The sequence below is a fragment of the Protopterus annectens genome, chromosome 11.part0 (assembly GCF_019279795.1).
Source record: "Protopterus annectens isolate FY-2018-M chromosome 11.part0, PAN1.0, whole genome shotgun sequence".
Classification (NCBI taxonomy): Eukaryota; Metazoa; Chordata; order Ceratodontiformes; family Protopteridae; genus Protopterus; species Protopterus annectens.
Window position 1 is genome coordinate 1302862761 of NC_056745.1, and position 15363 is coordinate 1302878123.

Genomic DNA, 15363 nt, shown 5'->3' on the forward strand with positions numbered 1-15363 from the left:
CAAAACCTTTTTGTTTTTGAGATTTCTATTTATTTATTTTGGTTTGACAGGGCACCAGTGTAAAGGACTGCAGGGCACAAATTTCCCTGGTTCTGCTCTAGTAAAATGGACATTATAGGCACATACTGCTTTTAAACAGTTGAAGGAAGCACACCCTGTCGTAGCATAATCTTCACAGTTTATACATATACATCACAGGTAAGCCTAGGCATAGTGCTTTTCCAAGATTTGAGGGAGAGCTACACTTTATAAGTAATAAAGTAATTTACTTTATAAAATTTACTTTATAAAGTAATTTAAGTATTTAAGTAATAAAGTCATTTTTAAGTAATGAGTAAAGCAAAGCTGAGACCACATATTCCATGTCTGGTGATCATGTGGTTACTTCCATCACTAAAATGATTTTCCTGGGCAGTGAGTTAACCTCAGCCACAGACCATGCTCCTCTAGTGTGGCTACACAAACACAGTGATGGGAATACTAACTTTGGTTGATGAGCACTTTTAGTAAAACCCTTCACGTTCACTGTCAGACACTGGTGAGGATCAATCTTCCGCAATGCAGATGGCTTATCTAGGGCCCACATCCTATCTTGTGGGTCTGACACTGAGGGTTTCATGCTGGAGAGGGGGGTAAGTGTAGCATAGTGTGGTGGCTATTTATTTTATTATATTTATTTATTTTAACTGTGCTAACCAAGTAAATAAAATGGTCCAAAGACTGCTTTCAGGCATAACCTGTGCTTAGTGACCATAAACAAAAAAGACACATGATTATCCAAAAAAAGTATGTACATAAAAACATAAGTATGCAATAGAGCTACACAAAGCAGAAGTATGAGCAAACCTCTTAGATGCAAGCAAAGATATCAGTAAGTGCATTATAGTACTTAAGGTAAATAACATCTTGGTGCAAACAGTATGTTTCAACATTCACACTGAACTGGAAGCATCTAACTTTTTTACGAGTAGATTAGTCTTAACTATTGTAATGTACCGACTACCTTTAAAGAATAATTGACAAATATTTATTTGCAATATTTAGAGGGAATGAATTCTGCCAACAAGCATATTCTCTGTATGATTTGTAGAGGTCTAATTCTACAATGTGTCAAAACTGATGTCATGTAAACAACATTGTATTATAATATTGTGACATGATGTGATGACTGCGGTGGTGGTGCTGTGGTAGTGTTGTCACCTCCCAGTAAGACGTCCTGTTTGATTCTCAGCTAGAGCGTCTTCTGTGTGGAAACATGTGTGAATGGGCGTACCTTCATTGAAGGTTGTGCATCAGAGCTGGCAACTAGGCACGTAAAAATCTACTGCCAATCATTAGCAGACCGGAGTTCCACTGTGGCGACCCCTAACTGGGAAAAGTTGAAAGACACAACAACAACAACATGTGTTACAATATGTAGTTTGTAGATATTTCTGCACAAAAATGTGTTAGCTGGAGAGATTCCTTTAAAAAGTGTTGGTGACTAGCAATTACCAAGTTAGTTTAATGTATAAAAAAACAGGGACTATTGAAATGGAGATTAAATAAGTAGGTCTCTAACTGCAAGAGGAATTTTGTGCCTTGAACAGAGGTTCTGGGAAGTGCATTGTTGAGAGAAGAGACAACCTGATGGAGGCTTAGACAATCTGGAGATACCCACCCAGGAGGACGCTCCCAATATTTATTTTGGTACTAAACATAAGCTGGTATGAGACACTACAGAGCTTGACTCTTATTTTTGCTTCATGTTCTGAAGAATAGTTTGGACTAATAGATTTTATCAAGGGTAAAATAGATATTCAGTACATGTATTACAGACCTTAATTTTATACTGTTCCACTGGAATCAGTGGTAGACTTAGTTTGTTTGAGACGAGTGGACAGAAACTTTGTTTTGGAAAACATACAACATACTACTGAAAGTTATGAAATCTACAGGTGAGCTAATAAAGTACTGAGCTTTAAGGAGACTGTAAAGGACTTGCTCAGGTGAACGGTTCATTCCTCAGATCTGCACAGTACTTATAATGTCATCATCAGTCTTATTCAGTTTCTGTGTAAATAACTTTCCTATCAAATACTTTAAATTCTGGTTTATGTGTTTGTTGGTCTCTGTTTTTTATTTATTTATTTTTTTGACAGGAGGGTTGTAACGGTTTTGAACAGACTTTTTTTCTTTAAGGATTCTGTTAGACAAGAAATGTAGTAATAATCAAAAAACTCCCCTCAGATTATGACTTTTACTAGAACAGGAACTAGAAACATAATCTAAAAAAAAGTGACCCTTTAACAAGCCAATGTTTCCTAAATATATATATATATATATACATATATAAATACATATATATATATATATATATATATATATATATATATATATATATATATATATATATATATATATATATATATATATATATGTATATATATATGTGTGTGTATATATATATATATATATATATATATATATATATATATATATATATATAGGTGTATGACATTACAGTGAAACATTGTTTCAGTGACACAAAGAAAAGCCAGTACAGTTGATTGAACTGTGCTGGCTTTTCCTGAGCAAGATTGTGGTACAGTTTGGATGGCAGGGATATGCCCTTTCCCAACTATAGTACAATCTCGTAGTTGGTATATAAATTCAGCAGAAAGGATGCTTTTCTTCTCTTTTTATTGTTTGATGTTTTGATGATTGACTATATGGGTGTGATCCTTTGAGTTCTGACAATATAACATTTCATTGTAATGTGATACAGCTATAAATGTATATATGTATGGGTCCCATGAACTTTGTTAAATAGCACTTTGGTCAGTACCTGTTTAATTGACCCAGTTTGGTCAACTAAATAGATAGTCAACAGGCATGTAAGATGGATAATACCCGGATATGAGAATATATCCTTTTCCCCAGAAACAGTGTGATCTTGGAGTCAGACTGTACAAGTAGCAGGGGGCAGGGGGACTTGTACCCTGCAAACAAACAATGCTTTCTTTGTTTTTTTTTTTAGGTTTTGCATGTACTGAGAATGAATTCTTGGTGTGTGCATAATAGTGTGTTGGCATGTATAATGCCAATCAGTTTGGGTCTACATTATTCTTGTCAACAAAAGTAGTATTCAATGGATTTAAACAGATTAATATATAGGTTTGCTATCATTTTACTGAATCACACTAGTCTGAATCCAACTTGCACAAAGTCCTAAAACTGAATAATGAAACTGCTGAACACTGATAATTCTAACTGACAGATCTCGCCCCCCCCCTTCTCGACCCATGCTAACGCTTGTTCCTAGGTTCAGAGTGGTAGGGAATGTTGTATTTATTTTGGGTATAACACATACACCGTTTATTGTGAGCACTTTTGTCAGAGGCAATGCTCCAACTTCATCAGACAAAGCCAAAATTGTTGACCAGCACAACTGGATAACGCCATTGGCGTAACCCTTTGGGAACAATCTTTTTAGAGATGCATTCTTGAAAGTAAGACACCTCCAACTGTAGTTTACTGCATCTGTACAGTTTTTGGTCAAAGTCATTGAGGGGTGTTACAATAGAAGTAGTGAAATTATCAGTTCCACTAGCCGTTTTGGTATTTGTGACACTATTAAAAAATGAAGCTGCTCTTAAATATGTTGCCATAGAAGGAATGGACTCGGCTCTCATTGCGTTTGATGCCTGTCCTTGCTCAACAGCTGATAAACTGTTCCTGTCATCAGTATTAACTGTGCTTCCCTGATTAAGAAATGTTCTCAATGGTGTACTCGACACCTCAGAGAACGTAAGAGTCTGTCCACTTATACCCGGGTGGCTGGTTGCTAACCTGGTTAGTCTTTGAGCACCAATAACATTACTTTCGTCCATCCATTGCGATAAAGTATCCACCCGATTAAGCAACTCCTGCACCAAGGCAGTAAGATTTCCAATGGCATTCGCCTCAGAGGTTCAATTGGTGAACTTGCCATGCTGTTGTCTTGTTGTGAAAACAAAGACTGTGATGGTGCGCCAACACCACTCGCCATACAAAAAACGATAAATAACTCCAAACAAGAAACAAACTAGTACATCAACGAAGAAAGCAAGCAGGCTGTAACTACACCACACACACCATTTATTGTGAGTGCTTTCGTCAAAGGCAATGCTCCAACTTCATCAGACAAAGCCTAGACAACAAATTACCACTTTTATATAATTACAAGTGGATCCAATTAAAACAATTAGAATAGGTATTCATTAAGTTAACCCCATTAAATCATGTACGTTAGTTAAAAACCTCTAAGTAAGTTGTATAGCAGATAGTTTAACCTTATACAATGCATATAAACTCAACATATAAGATGTATGTTATTAAAACCTTGTAAAATGTATAAACATATAAACACAAAAGCTAACTATAAAAAATAAATATATGAATAAAAAGATAAGAATTAACAAGATAGAAGTTGATAAAAGTTGGACTAGGATACTAAAAAGGATGAACAAATTATTGATGCAAATATTGGAACATTAAAAAATGTTTTTTCTCACATTTTATACCTCATTTTATATTTCATTTTATATATAGATGTGTATGTATCAAAAACCAACAAATTCGGCCAAGTGGACTAGTGCTAAAGTGTAATATAATAAATATGATATACTATGTAAAAAGACAAACAATAAATATATCATATTATGTAAAAAGACAAACAATGCCCCAGGTCCCCATCAGGTTTACTTAATAAATAATAATAATAATAATAATAATAAATAGGATAAAATAGAGAACTAAAGCACCAGCTTTAAACACTACCTAGCCAGTGCTTTAAGCTTTAAAAGGCACTTAATTGATGTGTATTCATTGAGGCCCGGTGGTATATGTGCAAATGTGCAAACTTGCCACGTAAGCTCACATTCCTCTAGCTTAAGCTCCCATGGACCTCCTCGCGTATTGTGCTCTACCTGTTGTAATACACCGAACACAAACTTATGAGTGGGGTAATCTAAAATGTGCTTTGCCAACGCATTTGTGATTATATTTTTGTGTATGCTTTACTGGTGTTCATATATCCTTTGTTTCATTTTTCTTTCAGTTTTACCAATATAGTATGATGTGCACCCTTCACATAAAGCTACATAGACCACCCCTTTGGTGTGACAATTAAATTTACCTTCTATGGTATAGGTTCTATCCCTAATTTAGTTTGCTCATTATATTGCGATGAGGCTGCCTGTCTGGGTTTGCTGTATGTTGAAACATAAAACAAGACTGAATTATATACTTTAAAGTGAATTTCCATCTTTTTCTCTTATTTTAATGCAATCTCAAAGTTAGTATATGTAGGTTAAAGGTATGAAGGAGTGCAGGTCAACCCCTCAAAAAATCGTTTTAAGTTTTGACTTTTTTATTTTGTTGTTTTCTGATTGTTTCTATTTGTTTATATGTTTTTGTTTCTTTTAGTTGTCTGCCATTATAGTTTTGTAGGTGGCAATGTCTCGTTTCTTTTAAATGTGTTGAGTAATGTTTCAGGGTGATATTGTCCTGCTGTTGAGCTACAGGAAATGTAAATCAAGTTATCACTGTGGATTTGAAATTACCAGGTAATTCTCAGCTGTGCTGAATCATTATGAGCAAACTCAATTTGGCCTAATAAAAGGAAATGTCTTTCTTTCTACAAAAGAGAAGTCACAGTGCCTTAAAGAGCAGAATTGTCTTAGATTACATACTGAAATTTACAATGAGGAATTGGCCCAAGATAGTGGGCTATGTACTTGCTGGTTTACGAAGTCCATTGAACATGTGGGAGAAACAGTAGGTATTGTAAAACCAAATTGGAAACAGTCACACACCTCATTGCTGGTTGTGATATACTAATGGCAGAAGGACTGTATACTGAAAGGCATAATAATGTGGAAAGACTATTGCACTGGGGATTGTGCAAACATTATGGTATTGAAGTGGCTGAAAAACACTGGAAACCTGAACCAGAAAGCATCATAGAATATTATGAAATTTATATCAGATGGGATCATCCATTACTAACAGTTCAAAAGACAGATGCTAGAAAACCGGATGTAGTGGTCCATGAAAAGAAGACAAAATTAGCATTGATTATTGAAATCACCTCACCCAGTGACTACAGTGTGGTGCATACAGTGAGACACAAAGTCATAAAATATCAGCATCTGCAGGCAGAAATGAGACCAATGTGGAAGAAAGATACCCAGAGAGCTCCAATAGTAGTAGGAGCAAAGGATTTTATAAAAAAATAATCTACAATTATATTTAGATGTGTTACCAGTCCATCTAACCCCGTACGAATTGCACTAGGAGTCATTACTCGGCACACTGTAAGTGCTGTGAAGAGCACTTTTGGCTGACATCAAAGATTGAAACAATACCAATTTCATGAACTGTAATTGTACTTTAACTTAGGAATGGGGTCCATTCCCGTCATGCTATTAGAATCCCAAAAGATTTGGAGAAATTAAAAAAGGAATTGCAATCAACATTGATTTTATCATTAAAATAAAACTAAATTCTCATGCCTCATTAAAATAAGTTAATTTTCATACCAATCTGATATCCCCTCTTTTTAGACCTTTGATGACCCTACAATTTTTAATTTAAACCACTTTAAAGACACAGGCAAGTCAGTTAAAATATATATTGAGAGAAATATTGTGTGACGTACTTGAACTATCTAAAGGGAATGACTATGAATGACTTGCAAGCTGTGCCATGGTAGAGAATGGAGGAATTCATAAATATATAAGGCTTGTCTATAGAACAATAGCAGTTCATTGCCTTTACAGTCCTGTTTTATGCCATCATGCATTATTTCAACCACTCAGTCCTGTCTTGCAAAACTGATACTGTGAGAATACCACTAAGTTCCTAGGCACATTTTGTCAGCCACATCAAGTTATCCTTTCAATATCAGGCTGACCCTTATAGATTAACAATTCCCTAACATTTCTCCAAGCATACAGTCCTTTGCAAGCTATTCTGTAATTGACATATCTTCAGCTATAACATTTTTATTATTCATAAAGCTCTACATTTATAGTCAGTTTGCTGCTCTCAAGTCTACAATATGACTTTTTACACTGATGGTTCTAGAATGCTGTTGTTATCCCCAGCGATGAATAGACATATTATCAGGAAATGCAAACCACATCTTTAAAAACTTTAAGTACCTACACCCTTCCCAAGAGTGCAGAGTTCATTTCAGCACCATCATTGTGTGGACAGCATCACACCTGCATTCCTGGACAGCATCCTAGCATTTCTCAGCATCACTCTTCCACTCTCTAAAGCAAGGACCAGTCTTTTAGATTGAGTGGCTGTAACATTGCAATGCTTATAACAATACTCAGAGTAATACTCTAGGAACAATGCTCAGAGTAATCCTGTAGGATGTGTGGCCTAACCAAGTCTAGTATTTTACTTCTCAAAAGACTGTAGTAGCCTCCTGGCCTATGAGCTTAAATGACTGGTTACACTTAAAATTTTCTTTACAGCAGACAAGGTCATATATAAAATCTGTCACAAACACAACTGCCATATGGTAAAGTTCATTTGATTAAATCATAAATGCAGACTGTATTCTGTTTTATTACTTTTTTCTCCATTGAGCAAATAGAGTCTTGGATGGTGGCTCTTGGATGGTTCATTGAGAGCTGCACTTCAAGTAAGAGAAACCAAGAAAAAAATATCCCAGATGTCCCTAGTCTGTGCAGCAAATAAAATATGCTGTAAACCTTTCAAAGAAAATATTTGAAGAGTAAATATTATTAAATGAAAATCTATACAGCCCTGCTACCATGATCACTTTAGTAACTAATAGGGCATCATTAGCAAAGCCCTCACGGATTTAAACACTCCAGAAATAATAGGTAGGGTTTTAGAATACCATATGTTTCAAATTATCCATTAACCATGTACATATTACAGATTACCTTTCAGTCATCACCTAGAAACCTGAGAAGCTGAGGCTGCTGTTAGGACAAAAATATTTTCAATTTTCCTGTCACTGCTACCTATTATTTTTAAACTCAAACTCAATATCCCTATATTCTATGACTTGAATGCTTCTAACTTTAGGTTATTTCAAAATACATATCTGACACATAAACTAAAAACAGAAAAATAATAAAGTATATTATAAGTTGTTAACATACACAGCTCTCATCTCAAAAGTGCAATGTACATTCTAAAGCAATCAAGCCTTTGATACCTGCTTGGACACATGAAGTGATTATATATCATGGTTTAGCGGTTCATGTTATAGTCATTTATGAGACAGTTTTTATGTGTGTTACATGTTTTTGGAGTCATGCTATGTAATGATACAATAAGGTCAGAGGGACTGAGGCTAGTTATAGTAAAATCAGGCAGAATAACTTCGTGGAGTCCTACATACCTCCTACTGAATCTGTGGATAGGTGTGAATTATCAGGTGGCGCAAAGAGTTTTTTTAAAGCTGGAAATGTCTGGTAATCTCTTCTGATTCTGAGAACTAGCTTCACTTTCAAATTCCTAAAGCATAATCCTGCTCCTAAAATTGATACTGCAACTCTTGTGCAAGGGAAAAGTGTCACTGATATATAATTTCCTTATAAAATGTGAAGACACAGAGCCACTTGCAAAATAACCATTGAGAACAATGCTACCTTTTAATATGCTGTTCAAGAATTTCATCATAGACATATTAAAATTGCTTCAGTCTTCCCTGCCAAAGAAGTGTTGAAAGTAAATCACTGGTAAACTTTTTTCACATCCAAAAGTGAGTATTAAATGGCAGTGAGTGCCAGCTCCCATTTTCAAAACTTGGTAGCAATAATGTCCTTGTTGAGCATATTAAGGGTTAGAACACACATAAGTATAATTCACTGATTTATCTGCAACTTCAAAAGGCAAAGTTACATATAAATATATATATTTGTTTTAAATGGACAATTGTCTCATAGGCAACACCTTTTTCCTCAATTTCACATACTTTCCCAGGGTTTCCATTACATACTTATCTGATGCATCCCAGATACTTGCATTAACATCCGATTGGCACACCATTGGTCACTTCAGAGATTTTCTCATCCTTGGCTTTCATAATCTCTTCTGATGAATACACCAAGTCACATTCTGATATCATCTGTAAGGGGACATGACCCTCCCCCTTCCAAGTTACAAACAGAAATGTGATGAGTTCTTGAGTCTAATTTCTGTGGAATGAGAATCCCTAGGTCCATTACCCACAAAGTTATCTGTGCTTGTGTGGATTTTGTTTATTTGCTGTAGGATTCATTTTAATTTTTACTGTATTAAAGTTTTGTATTGGTGTCTGGGGATTTTCTTATTTAAGTATTTCTGCTTGGTGATTTCTGTCAGCGATTTGAAATGAAGATGTGGAATGATTTGCTGTTTTTTTGCAGTAAAGCACTGTAGTTTTTTTCTTGCGCAGTTTGCCCCTACTCCAGGGTTGTGTGACCAACAAATTAATATATTTGAATAAGTGTAATATGAGAGCTTTAGTTTATTGTGTATGTGCAGCTTTCTATATTTTAGGTTCACATTTAATATATATGTATTTTATGTTGCTGTATTCATTTATATGACATGAACTCCTTTAAACGCTACAAGGGGAAAGGTCTCAACAGTGAGCCCAGGAATTTCACAATAGTGGCCTTCTATTCATCTGAGAGTGATAGTAAGTAATCCAATAACCCAGTAACTAGTCCCATTAGTTGCCTGTCACCATCCCTTATATCCTTCAACTACTTATTATGGAATAGTATGTTTAACACACTTTTTATATTATTTGTAGATCAGGTTCTCTTACAAAACCCCCACTATGCTGTATTGTCTTTAACACATAGCAGAAGAAATAGCAGAAACATATTTAAATGAGTTTCCCTTCAGGGCATTTATTGTGATGGGTACTGCATACAAATTATTTCAAGCCACTCCAAAAACTTTTTATTGCTTCTCTGTTTTGCTCAGATGGCTTAAATAACTTTATCATTTTCTCCATCAGATTAGCGGTGTTCAGTCTTATCCCTTGTGAAGGGCTCCCTCGTGTGCAGCCAAGTCGTTTGCACGTGCTTGTGTTCCAGTGAACTAATGAAAAAGATTTCTACAGGGAAAAACAGTATGTCTCTAGGATTTGTTAGGTCTGTCCCACATGTTCTCAGCCTCCCAAGATTTGTTACAGATTCACTCAATATGTTCTTCTTTGGGACCTTTGGTTTCCATATTAAGAAAATACGTTGCTTATTTTTGTTTACCCAGTGGATACCATTTGCTCTGATCAAATATTTGAGAGCGTTCTATGTATTCTTTTTCCTGTTGCTGTTGTATCTTAATACATTTTATGTTTTTAACACTTTATTCTCTGTTTATTATGAATGTCACAATGATCTATTGCTTATTTTCAGAGAAGATTTAGTGAATGAGGCTCCCAGTAGAGTAAGACAAAGCTTGAATGGTCACAAAGTACATGTTTGGGTGGATTACTGATCCCAGCTGGGCATGTAGATACATTAAATATTTGCTGTGGCTCCAAGAGTCCTAAAGAGCAATGATAGAATGACATGTGTGTACTGTGGCCTACATACAAGCATACTATGTTTATATGAATGTACATTTGCCTGTGTCACAAGTGATAATTCAATAAAGGTGTTTGGAAAAAAAAGTATACCATCATGTCATTCACACACAAAGAATATCCTGCTATATCAAGTAGTTATAGGCAAATATATGAGGACATAATGCATTGCTGTACTGTCTGATGTCCACTGATATGCATCATGTGATGTCATAAATGTGCTTCAATGTGAGTGCATCACCATATTCCTCTAGACTGTGACCTGTGAAGTGTCTATGGCTTCAGAGAACACAGAATGTGGCAGGGCTCACAGGTGGTGCTCACAAGAGACAAGGATATATTTCTGTATTTGATGTACAATGTCTACTGGCAATGTCTGCTCTTGACTTCCTATGAGGTCCCCAGTATAATGGGGATGCCTAGTACAGCCTTGCCAGGGTAGTGACTGTTACAACAGGGAGTACTTACTAAGGTGAATAATATAGGCGCCACTACAGTAACCTAATGAAGCACCATGTTGACCTTCTTTGCCAATAGGAAGAAGAGGTTAGGGAAAGTGCTACTGAGTTCTATAGTTAACATACATGACAATCGCATTTTTCTGTATTTTAATAAATAACTTGAAGGACAATTGCAGGATGTGTGCTTTGTGTACATTTTCATTTTCTTTCATGTCTTTCAACTCCAGGGAGATCAAGCAGAGCTGGCTTCTCTTTCAAAGGTATATTGAATGTCTGTCCAGACACAGGAGTAAATATGTACCTGTAATAGTATAGCAGCATACAGATATCATAACAACAGATCTGTCAAATAGTATGTTGTGGTCAACACCCAGACCCTGCAGGAATAAACATCTTAAGGTACAACTGCATAACGTAGGCCATGGTGCTGTCCCACCCACCCAACTTGAGTGAGGTGACCACACTATTAGAGTAGGGGTCATTCACATGCCACAGCTTGTCCTCCTAGCATGCAAAGTGCCTTGCTCTTCTGCATCCCTGTGGATCTGGCCTCAAATCTTGCTACATGCACTGCCATAGTCTATTGCATGCACTGGCTGATCCAAGCCCCATTGCAGTGACACCTACACAAGGTATAAATGAGACATGTTACCTATTTGTTTACTCTTTGTTGTGTACTGTCTAGCATATATAATAATAGTAGTAGACTACTGATTACTGCTGGTGCCCACGTTTAGGCCACTGGTTTTGCTGGTAATGTTGTTTTCCTCTGGAATGATCAGCATGTTGCCCTGCTGCATCTGTTCATTTGGCCATGTCTGTGTTGTCCTTTCTTGTCCCTTGGCCATAAATACATTAGTTAGGACATCCAGCAACAGCATCTGTGGTCTTTGCAATGGACCACCTGTATTGTACTGCCATGTCCACATATAGGAACAAACTATGATCTATGTCCTAATGTCCCATGTGACCCTCTGCCTACATTTCCAGCTTACACTATAGTCTGCCTGGTCAGAAGCATCTTCTACTTTGCCATTCTATACCTAACAACATCTGTAGACTCTTTTATGCCTGGTAGTCTTACATAGCCATGCTAATGTTTTCCCTGTTGTACCTACTCTCTTTATTGCCAACTGTCCATTATATTTATTTGATGTTTGTTGTATTCTTCCTCTCCATTTATGTTATTGTTTTTTGCAGAGATGGCCACACCTAGCAGTATGTTGTGTGGCAGTGGTCACCTGGCCATTGACCAGCCTTGCCATCCTCTGATGGGTCTCCAGCTGCCTTCAGCCCTGTCTCTCCATGGGGTGATGAAGGTCATCCAGCAGGAGTGACTTGGAGGGTTCCACTGTGACCTCCAGTGGTCTGTCATAGGGTATGTGTGTTGTCACACTGTCTGGGGCCTCTGCTGGTACATCCTCATATGTTACCCAGCAGGAGTTGGAGTAGGCAATGAGAATGGTGGTGGACCAGTTGCTTGACATCTGCATTGGCTGACTGGAGAATGTCTTTTGTGTGACTGACAGAGTTGCACTACTGCCTGGGCCAACAAAGAAAAGACCCAGAAGGGACGGCATTCATGAAGGGGACTGATCACTGGATGGATGGTGTCCTAGGCAATGTGAAAGGGAGCTGTCATTCCACTTTATCCTCTATAATAGTGTTCCCCTTCCCTGTGTTTCACTTCCTTCCTCAGTTCATTTATTAATTTATTTATTTTACATTTGTTGACCGGGATAGTCCATCTGGGTGTGAGCCCATTTTCAGTGGAGGCCCGGGGAGAAACGCTCCAATAAATCAAGAATAGCATTGACAGGTACAGTGTCAGTTTTACATAGAATTTAACAGAAGTATTTAGAGACAACAAAGAAAGTACAATATATAACAGGCACTTTAGTGAAAAGGAGAAAGTTATTACAATATATTAAAGTTGAGTTTTTTTTTTTTTTTTTTTTTTGAGGGCAGGGGTCCTGATCATTTGAGTATACTATAATACGTGTACGTATGCATACCCTTACAAAAGAAAAGGAAAAAGAATTATCAAATTATACTCTTATTGTAGGTAGCTGATAGGTGTTGTTAACAAGTGGGAAGGGGGTCTATATGGAGACTATAACATTTAAGGGATGAAATTTGATGTGGGCTTATGTGGTATTTGCCTGGCTTGGTGCAGGAGCAGAGCCAGTTGTTAATGAGGTGGTCTTTGAGCAGAGTTTTGAACTAGTGTAGGTTGGTAGCATTTAGGATGTGCTGGGGGACTGATCTCCAAAGTTTAGAAATGTGTTGGGAGTAGAGTGCATCCCCGGCTTTGTTGTTGCTTTTGGATACTTGAAGGAGTGTTTTGTGTGAGGATCGGAGTTGCCGAGTGTTGGCATATGGTTGGAGTAATTGCTGTAGTCTAATTTAAAAAAAAATGTTTTTTTCTAATTTAATTCATAGTCTAATTTTCGCCATCATCACCTGTCCTTCCCTCTGTCTGACTATGTCTCGCCATTGCCTTCCCACTTTTGTGTCACTAGCTCTCCTGTTGATCTTTCTCTGTCTTCAGTGTTTGTTGCTCTGTCTTCTTTATCACCCTTTACCCTCTGTCTTGCCCAGAACTTACTGCCTTCTTACTCTGTCTTAAAAAAAAGGCAACCATCTCACATAGAAATAACCTCGTTTCCTCACTCTTTCCCAGTTTTTCATTCCCCTTGTACTTCTGTGTATTCCTTCTTCTTCCCTCTTTCTAATCGTTCTAGATATCCATTCCCTCCATGCATTTCTCATAGTAGTCTGACATTGCATGCGTAGATGTGCATAGTCTCGGGTATGCTATATGCATGCTTTTGGGATTTGCAGGTCATGTGATTGTCATAATGATGTTCTCCTCTGTTTGTCGCTTGTGCAGTTTTCGGTAGCGGATTCCTTAATTAATTTCTTGTCATCAGGCTAATTACCTTTTATTATATTTTTTAATTATCTTTGTGGCACATTATGCAACTTCTGCTATGCTAATTAACCATTGCATGGTGGCATGTGATGTTTATGAATCCCATGGAATGTTGACTTGGTTTTATATATATTATTTATTTGTTTCAACTTTTTTGTTCAAGTAATGTTGGATTCAGTTTCCAAGGGTTAGATTTAATGGCCAGTGTTATTTTAGAAGGTTTTTGGGTGTATTTTATGTGTGAAGTATGTGAAATTTCAGTTTTCTATTGTGTTTTTACATGAGAGTGAGGTATGGTGGTATTGTTAATTACTACATTAACAGATAGGTTAATGTTGTTGTAGTACATGAAGCACCATGATTATGTTCTGAATTCGGGGAAAATATTGACTTGATAAGAACTTCCTTAGCATGAGACCTGATTTTAGCAGTGCATAGGGGTTCTAAATAAAAGCTTGTTATGGGCACGTAAGTGCTGTTAAGATCGGGTATTACACTAAGGAGTAAAAGCAGACAGTGCCAGCTGGCAAAAAATCAGACTGTAAAGCAATTTTTAAAAACTGTTAGAATTTCACTCTGCCACAATTGTAAATAGAAAGTGGCAAAAAGAAGTGTTTAAAGGCTTTTAAAGCCATTATTGCCATGCAGGAGTACTTCATTTCTGCATGTTACAGTCTAATTGATAACACTCTTTAAGTGCTTTACTAACTTCCAAAGCTGGTAAAACACTTTGTGCTCCTACATTTTTTCTTTCTTTCTTTCTTTCTTTCTTTCTTTCTTTCTTTCTTTCTTTCTTTCTTTCTTTCTTTCTTTCTTTCTTATTTTCTCTGTAATGGGTAGTACATGGAGCAGATAAAGCTCCGTGTACCACAAAGAATTATTATTGGGCCACCCATAACAAACTTTTATGTGTTCTTGACATAGATACCAAGATTCACCTCTCAAGCTTCAATTTTGAATTTTATTTCTTAGCAGTGATGTCTCAATCATATAATAATCACAGACTGCGTTGTGCTTATATGTTTTAGGTTTTTTTTGCATAGTTTTAATGTATTTTGATAGTTTCTTTCCAGATTTATAAGTAATGTGATTTTGTAACTATAGAAATACAATGTTAGTGTCAGTGGCACAAAAAGTAGCAAACTTGCCTTTGTTGTAGAAGGCTGTGGGTTCTATTCCTGCACTGGGTAGATAAATTGCTGACACTGTAGTACAGTATAAGGAGGGTACTGCAGTTTTGAGTGTGTCATCCTTTGGATAAGATGTTAAACTTAGGTTCCATATGCTTGTGATGTTGATAGCTCAAGTGGATGTTGCTACTACTAAAGCCAACATTGTCCAGTATGCGGATGACACTACCCTAATCTGCTCAG